Genomic DNA, 7,231 nt, shown 5'->3' with positions numbered 1-7,231 from the left:
TTGGATGTTTTCCTGCCTCCTAGCGTGCCTGATAATCTTTGATTGAATGTCAGACATTGTGAGTTTCTGTTGTTGGGTGCTGAATATTTTTTATTATTATAAATCTTCTTGAGCTTTTTTTCTGGGATGCAGTTAATTTACTTGGTGACAGTTTGATCCTTTAAGTTTTGATTTATGATTGTTTGGTATGTCTGGAGCAATTCCTAATTATTTTGCTTTATCAAGGCAAGACTTTCCCAAGTAACTCTATTGTGAATTATGATGTTTTCCAGTCTGTCTGGTAGGAACAGGCACTATTCCAGCCACTGTGTGAGCACTGGGCATTGTTCTCTCTAATCCATTTGGATAGCTCTTTTCCCAGACCTGGGTACTTTCCTTATACAAACAAGGGGGTCAACATTGCTAAATATTCAAGGGCGATGCCCTATAAATCTCTGCGGTTTGGCTGGCGGGCAGTGATCGCGGCGGGTGATGGGGACGTGAAGCCAGGCACCCTGGGGAGTGGCAGCGAGAGCAGCAGCGAAGGCGGCAGCGAGAGCCCGGCCAGCGCAGAAGAAGGGGGTGACTGGGCAACAGCGGCGTTGATACTTCTGACGGGGGGCCGGGAGATGCTGCTGAACGTGGTGCTGATGGCGCTGGTGCTTCTGGGGGCCTACCAGCTATGGGTTGCGATGGGGGCGGCGGGGTTTGGGGGCTGGGGCTGGGGCGGGCGAGGAGAGCCCCGCCGCCTCTCTGCCTCGCATGAAGAAGCGGAACTTCAGCTTGGAGCAGCTGCGCCAGTACGATGGGTCCCGCACCCCGTGCATCCTGCTCGCGGTCAATGGGAAAGTGTTCGACGTGACCAAAGGCAGCAAGTTCTACGGCCCGGCTGGTCCATATGGAATATTTGCTGGAAGGGATGCCTCCAGAGGACTAGCAACATTTTACCTAGATAAAGATGCACTTAAAGAGGAATATGATGATCTCTCAGATTTGAATGCTGTGCAAATGTGTGCGAGAATGGGAATCGCGATTTAAAGAAAAAATGATTATGTAGGCAGACTCTTAAAACCAGTGGAAGAACCGTCAGAATATACAGATCAAGAAGACACCAAGGATCACAATAAAACAGGATTGAACTTCGTAAACAACCATATCAGGGGCCTTCAGAACTGCAACTCTTACTCTTTCACAGAATGTCCAGCGTCCTTGGCTTGGTTCACCTGCTGCAAAAAACATTCAACAGATTGTGTACAAGCTAAATGAGTCTTGCGGTGAAGATTTGAATACTAGACCTTATTTCTGCTGCCACACTCACTTGTTGCAGTTGTTTGTAATGTCTGGTGGGGCTTCATCATCCTAAAAAGGAGAAGACAGGGATTTTTTAAAGAGCAAGAAAGTCACGAGGTTACTCTTCCTTTTCTTTTTTTTTTTAATCAGAGACAACCAGATATGTGTTTGCTACTTAATGTACAAATCTCCTCAAAAACAGCAAGGGATTGCTGTTTCATGTGCTGTGTTTCTGTTTTAGCATTGAAGGCAAGAGGAGGCCTGGGCAGGAGAGGTGGGAGCACACATCCGTTGGAGTAGTTAAGCTACTGAAACATGACAGTGTGAATTCCCAGACTTTCTTTTTGGGTTTTGTCAGGGAAAAGGAAAAACCTTTATTTCTAAGAAATCTTTGAAAATTCGAAGGGGTTTCAAGCAGATTTAAGTCAAAGCTATTCCCCAACGGTAAGATCATTTAAAACTAGTTTTATCCCTTCCCTGCCCCTACATCAAATCAGTATTAATTGTGCCTTATTTCACTTACATAGACTTGAATTATTTTTAGGGAAAGCCCCTATGTGAATTCAGAAGTCACTACAAGCAGCATTAAGACTGAAGTTGGAATATTCTGTTGACTGCAAAACCTTGATGTCATTCTGTGTATATAGAATGTAAAAGGAATATTCAGTGTTACTGACATATATGTTAATATACACAAACTTAATTAGCATTGCAATGGTCAAATGCATTCCCCCATGCTTTTGTCTTTTCAAAAAAATTGGAAAGCAAATCAACAACTCTGTCCCCCAACAACTGCCTGTTTAGGAATCTGACTCACATCTCACTGGTGTGGGTGAATGGGGCCGTAGTATGGGTGTTGTATGGGTGTGTCTGTGTGTGAGAACGCCTTGGAAGGGACTTGCAGACACTGTAAATACCAGTACCATTTTAATAAATCATGTACAATAAACCAAAAAAAAAATCTCTGTGGTTCGCTCTCCCCTCTGATACTCTTTCCTCTGAACTCTAGCTGTCTTGGTTGTTCCAGACTCTCAGTTCCATATTCTCAAGTCAGAGTCTTGTGATTCTGTTTGGGTTCTTCCTCTGTGTACTGTAGGCTGGCAATGCTCTCAGGGTGGTAAACGGAGGCAATTGTAGGGCCTACCTCAATTCTTTTCCATCTCTCAGGAATCCCAGTATTTCATTTTCTAGTGTTCAGTGTATTGAAATCCATTGTATCCTATATTTTGATTGGATTTTTGGTGGTTTCATGTGGGAAGGTAAATACAGTTTCATATGGGAGGGTAAAAACAAAATATGGTTCTATCTTATTCTGCATCTCTCATTTCTGACTTTTCAACGTCAAGCACAGGACCTGGAACAGAGCAGGTGATCAATAAATGCTCACTGGATGGGCAGGTGGGTGGATAGATTATGCGGTGCACAAGTTAGTGAACGTCTGGTTGGCTAAAGGCTGTCACCAGTGCAGGATGACAAGCTGAAAACCAAGGACTGAGGGGAGGCTAGAGGACACTGGACAGTCACTAGAGTCAGTGTCATGACCAAGTCAGAGAGCTGGCATGGGCACAAGGACAGCCAGGCAGTTCTGTGGTATTCAATGAAGAAGCAGGGCAAGGTTCACATGCAGTTCTGGTGCAGCAGCTGCTTTTGAAGTTTCAGGGTCTGCTCCAGGGCACCTCTGTGCATCCTCCAGGAGGGCAGATAGGTTAGCATCAGCAAGAAGGAGCAGCCACTACTTCTTACCTGTGGTATCTATGGAATCCAAAATAATGTGCACAATTTATTTGAGTTTTCTTTTTTACTTACTATAAATACAATGCAGGACCTTTATTAGACAGGTATGGTTGTATCTGTAATGTTAAAATTTAAAAGCCAATAATACTTTTAGAGAGAAGGAGAAGGGGTGGGGGGACACGTAGGGAGAAACAGTAGTATTTCTCATAGAAATCTGATTTTCGAAAGTTAATTCATCCCCCAGTTGGTTATCTCTGACTTTCTTTAGTACATTCTCTCTCTGTCGCTGAGTGACACACACACACACACACACACACACACACACACACACAGAGTCAAGCACGTAAAGCTCATGGTTATTGTGGTTTGTTCAAGGCATGGAGAAATAAGAGAAATATTTGGAGATGACTAGGCTGTTTTACCTTTTGAAATAATGGTTTCATATTATTTTATAAAAGGACCCCAAATTAGCTCTCTTTGCTTCTCTTCCTCCACGAGAATGTAAGTGCCATCCTTACTGAGGCCTTAGTTTTAGCTGTGTCTTCTAGTAAGTATAAGAAGTGGTTAGAGGGCGGGCGGAAGATGGCGGCGTGAGTAGAGCAGCAGAATCTCCTCCCAAAACAACATATACCTATGAAAATATAACAAAGACAACCCTTCCTAGAATAAAGACCAGAGGACACAGGACAATATCCAGACCACATCTGCACCTGAGAGAACCCAGCGCCTCGCGAAGGTGGTAAGATACAAGCCCCGGCCCCGCGGGAGCCGAGCGCCCCTCCCCCCAGCTCCCGGCGGGAGAAGAGCAGGCAGAGCGGGAGGGAGACGGAGCCCAGGACTGCCGAACACCCAGCCCCAGCCATCCGGGCCAGAGTGCAGGGTGCTCGATACTAGGAAAACAGGGCAGCAAGAACAGTGAGCAGGCACTGGAGGCTGGGCGACAGAGGACATAAGAAAAGTGCGCGACCATTTTTTTTGCTTTTTTGCTGTTTTGTTTTGGCGAGCGCTTTTTGGAAGTCTTAAAGGGATAGGGACCCCAATACTAGGGAAACAGGGCAGAAAGACCGGTGAGCAGAGGCCTGAGGCTGGCACCGGAGATTAAAGAAAAACGAACGACCACCTTTTTTTTTTTTTTTTCTTTAATTAAAAACTTTTTTTTTTTTAAATAAAAATTTTTTTAAATTTTTTTTTGGTGGGCGTTGTTTTGTTTTGGCGGGTGCTTTTTGGAAGTCTTAAAGGGGCAGGGCGGGTCACTTAATCCAGAGGTAGGGAATCCGGGATCTCTGGGCACCCTAACCCCTGGGCTTCAGGGAGCAGGGAGGCCCCTTAAGGAGATAAATAGCCTCACAGCCGCTCCTGCTCCAACGCGACTCCACCATTTTGGAGTAGCTGCCCGAGCTAGGCCACGCCCACAGCAACAGCGGAGATTAACTCCATAGCAGCGGGGCAGGAAGCAGAAACCCTGTCTGCGCGCAGCTGCGCAGCACAAGCCTCTAGAGGTCGCTGTTCTCCCAGGAGAGGAGGGCCACAAACCAACAAGAAAGGAAGTCCTTCCAGCCATCACTCTTCCCAGTTCTGCAGACTATTCCTATCACCATGAAAAGGCAAAGCTACAGGCAGACAAAGATCACAGAGACAACACCAGACAAGGAGACAGACCTAACCAGTCTCCCTGAAAAAGAATTCAAAATAAGAATCATAAACATGCTGACAGAGATGCAGAGAAATACGCAAGAGAAATGGGATGAAGTCCGGAAGGAGATCACAGATGCCAGGAAGGAGATCGCAGAAATGAAACAAACTCTGGAAGGGTTTATAAGCAGAATGGATAGGATGCAAGAGGCCATTGATGGAATTGAAACCAGAGAACAGGAACGCATAGAAGCTGACATAGAGAGAGACAAAAGGATCTCTAGGAATGAAACAATATTAAGAGAACTGTGTGACCAATCCAAAAGGAACAATATCCGTATTATAGGGGTCCCAGAAGAAGAAGAGAGAGGAAAAGAGATGGAAAGTATCTTAGAAGAAATAATTGCTGAAAACTTCCCCACACTGGGGGAGGAAGTAATCGAACAGACCACGAAAATACACAGAACCCCCAACAGAAAGGATCCAAGAAGGGCAACACCAAGACACATAATAATTAAAATGGCAAAGATCAAGGACAAGGAAAGAGTGTTAAAGGCAGCTAGAGAGAAAAAGGTCACCTATAAAGGGAAACCCATCAGGCTAACGTCAGATTTCTCAACAGAAACCCTACAGGCCAGAAGAGAATGGCATGATATATTTAATACAATGAAACAGAAGGGCCTTGAACCAAGGATACTGAATCCAGCACGACTATCATTCAAATATGACAGTGGGATTAAACAATTCCCAGACAAACAAAAGCTGAGGGAATTTGCTTTCCACAAAGCACCTCTACAGAACATCTTACAGGGACTGCTCTAGATGGGAGCACTCCTAGAAAGAGCACAGCACAAAACACCCAACATATGAAGAATCGAGGAGGAGGAACAGGAAGGGAGAGAAGAAAAGAATCTCCAGACAGTGTATATAACAGCTCAATAAGTGAGCTAAGTAAGGCAGTAAGATACTAAAGAGGCTAACCTTGAACCTTTGGTAACCACGAATTTAAAGCCTGCAATGGCAATAAGTACATATCTTTCAATAGTCACCCTAAATTTTAATGGGCTGAATGCACCAATCAAAAGACACAGAGTAACAGAATGGATAAAAAAGCAAGACCCATCTATATGCTGCTTACAAGAAACTCACCTCAAACCCAAAGACATGTACAGACTAAAAGTCAAGGGATGGAAAAACATATTTCAAGCAAACAACAGTGAGAAGAAAGCAGGGGTTGCAGTACTAATATCAGACAAAATAGACTTCAAAACAAAGAAAGTAACAAGAGATAAAGAAGGACACTACATAATGATAAAGGGCTCAGTGAAACAAGAGGATATAACCATTCTAAATATATATGCACCCAACACAGGAGCACCAGCATATGTGAAACAAATACTAACAGAACTAAAGGGGGATATAGACTGCAATGCATTCATTCTAGGAGACTTCAACACACCACTCACCCCAAAGGATAGATCCACTGGGCAGAAAATAAGTAAGGACACGGAAGCACTGAACAACACAGTAGAGCAGATGGACCTAATAGACATCTATAGAACTCTACATCCAAAAGCAGTGGGATATACATTCTTCTCAAGTGCACATGGAACATTCTCCAGAATAGACCACATACTAGGCCACAAAAAGAGCCTCAGAAAATTCCAAAAGATTGAAATCCTACCAACCAACTTTTCAGACCACAAAGGCATAAAACTAGAAATAAACTGTACAAAGGAAGCAAAGAGGCTCACAAACACATGGAGGCTTAACAACACGCTCCTAAATAATCAATGGATCAATGACCAAATCAAAATGGAGATCCAGCAATATATGGAAATAAATGACAACAACAACACTAAGCCCCAACTTCTGTGGGACACAGCAAAAGCAGTCTTAAGAGGAAAGTATATAGCAATCCAAGCATATTTAAAAAAGGAAGAGCAATCCCAAATGAATAGTCTAATGTCACAATTATCGAAATTGGAAAAAGAAGAACAGATGAGGCCTAAGGTCAGCAGAAGGAGGGACATAATAAAGATCAGAGAAGAAATAAATAAAATTGAGAAGAATAAAACAATAGCAGAAATCAATGAAACCAAGAGCTGGTTCTTCGAGAAAATTAACAAAATAGATAAGCCTCTAGCCAGACTTGTCAAGAATAAAAGAGAGCCACACAAATCAGCAGTATCAGAAACGAGAAAGGAAAAATCACGACGGACCCCACGGAAATGCAAAGAATTATTGGAGAATACTATGAAAACCTATATGCTAACAAGCTGGGAAACCTAGGAGAAATGGACAACTTCCTAGAAAAATATAACCTTCCAAGATTGACCCAGGAAGAAAAAGAAAATCTAAACAGACCAATTACCAGCAACGAAATTGAAGCGGTAATCAAAAAACTACCAAAGAACAAAACCCCCGGGCCAGATGGATTTACCTCGGAATTTTATCAGACATACAGGGAAGACATAATACCCATTCTCCTTAAAGTTTTCCAAGAAATAGAAGAGGAGGGGATACTCCCAAATTCATTCTATGAAGCTAACATCACCCTAATACCAAAACCAGGCAAAGACCCCACCAAAAAAGA

At 43.4% G+C, this 7,231-nt stretch overlaps 1 pseudogene; it reads left to right on the top strand.

Annotated features, from left to right (window-relative positions):
• The first annotated feature begins 419 nt into the window (after positions 1 to 419).
• On the top strand, positions 420 to 1,245 carry LOC118927902 (membrane-associated progesterone receptor component 2-like; annotated as a pseudogene).
• The last annotated feature ends 5,986 nt before the right edge of the window (positions 1,246 to 7,231 follow it).

Source organism: Manis pentadactyla, chromosome 8 (genome assembly GCF_030020395.1).
Source record: "Manis pentadactyla isolate mManPen7 chromosome 8, mManPen7.hap1, whole genome shotgun sequence".
Classification (NCBI taxonomy): domain Eukaryota; kingdom Metazoa; phylum Chordata; class Mammalia; order Pholidota; family Manidae; genus Manis; species Manis pentadactyla.
This window is presented reverse-complemented; position numbering and strand designations above follow the sequence as displayed.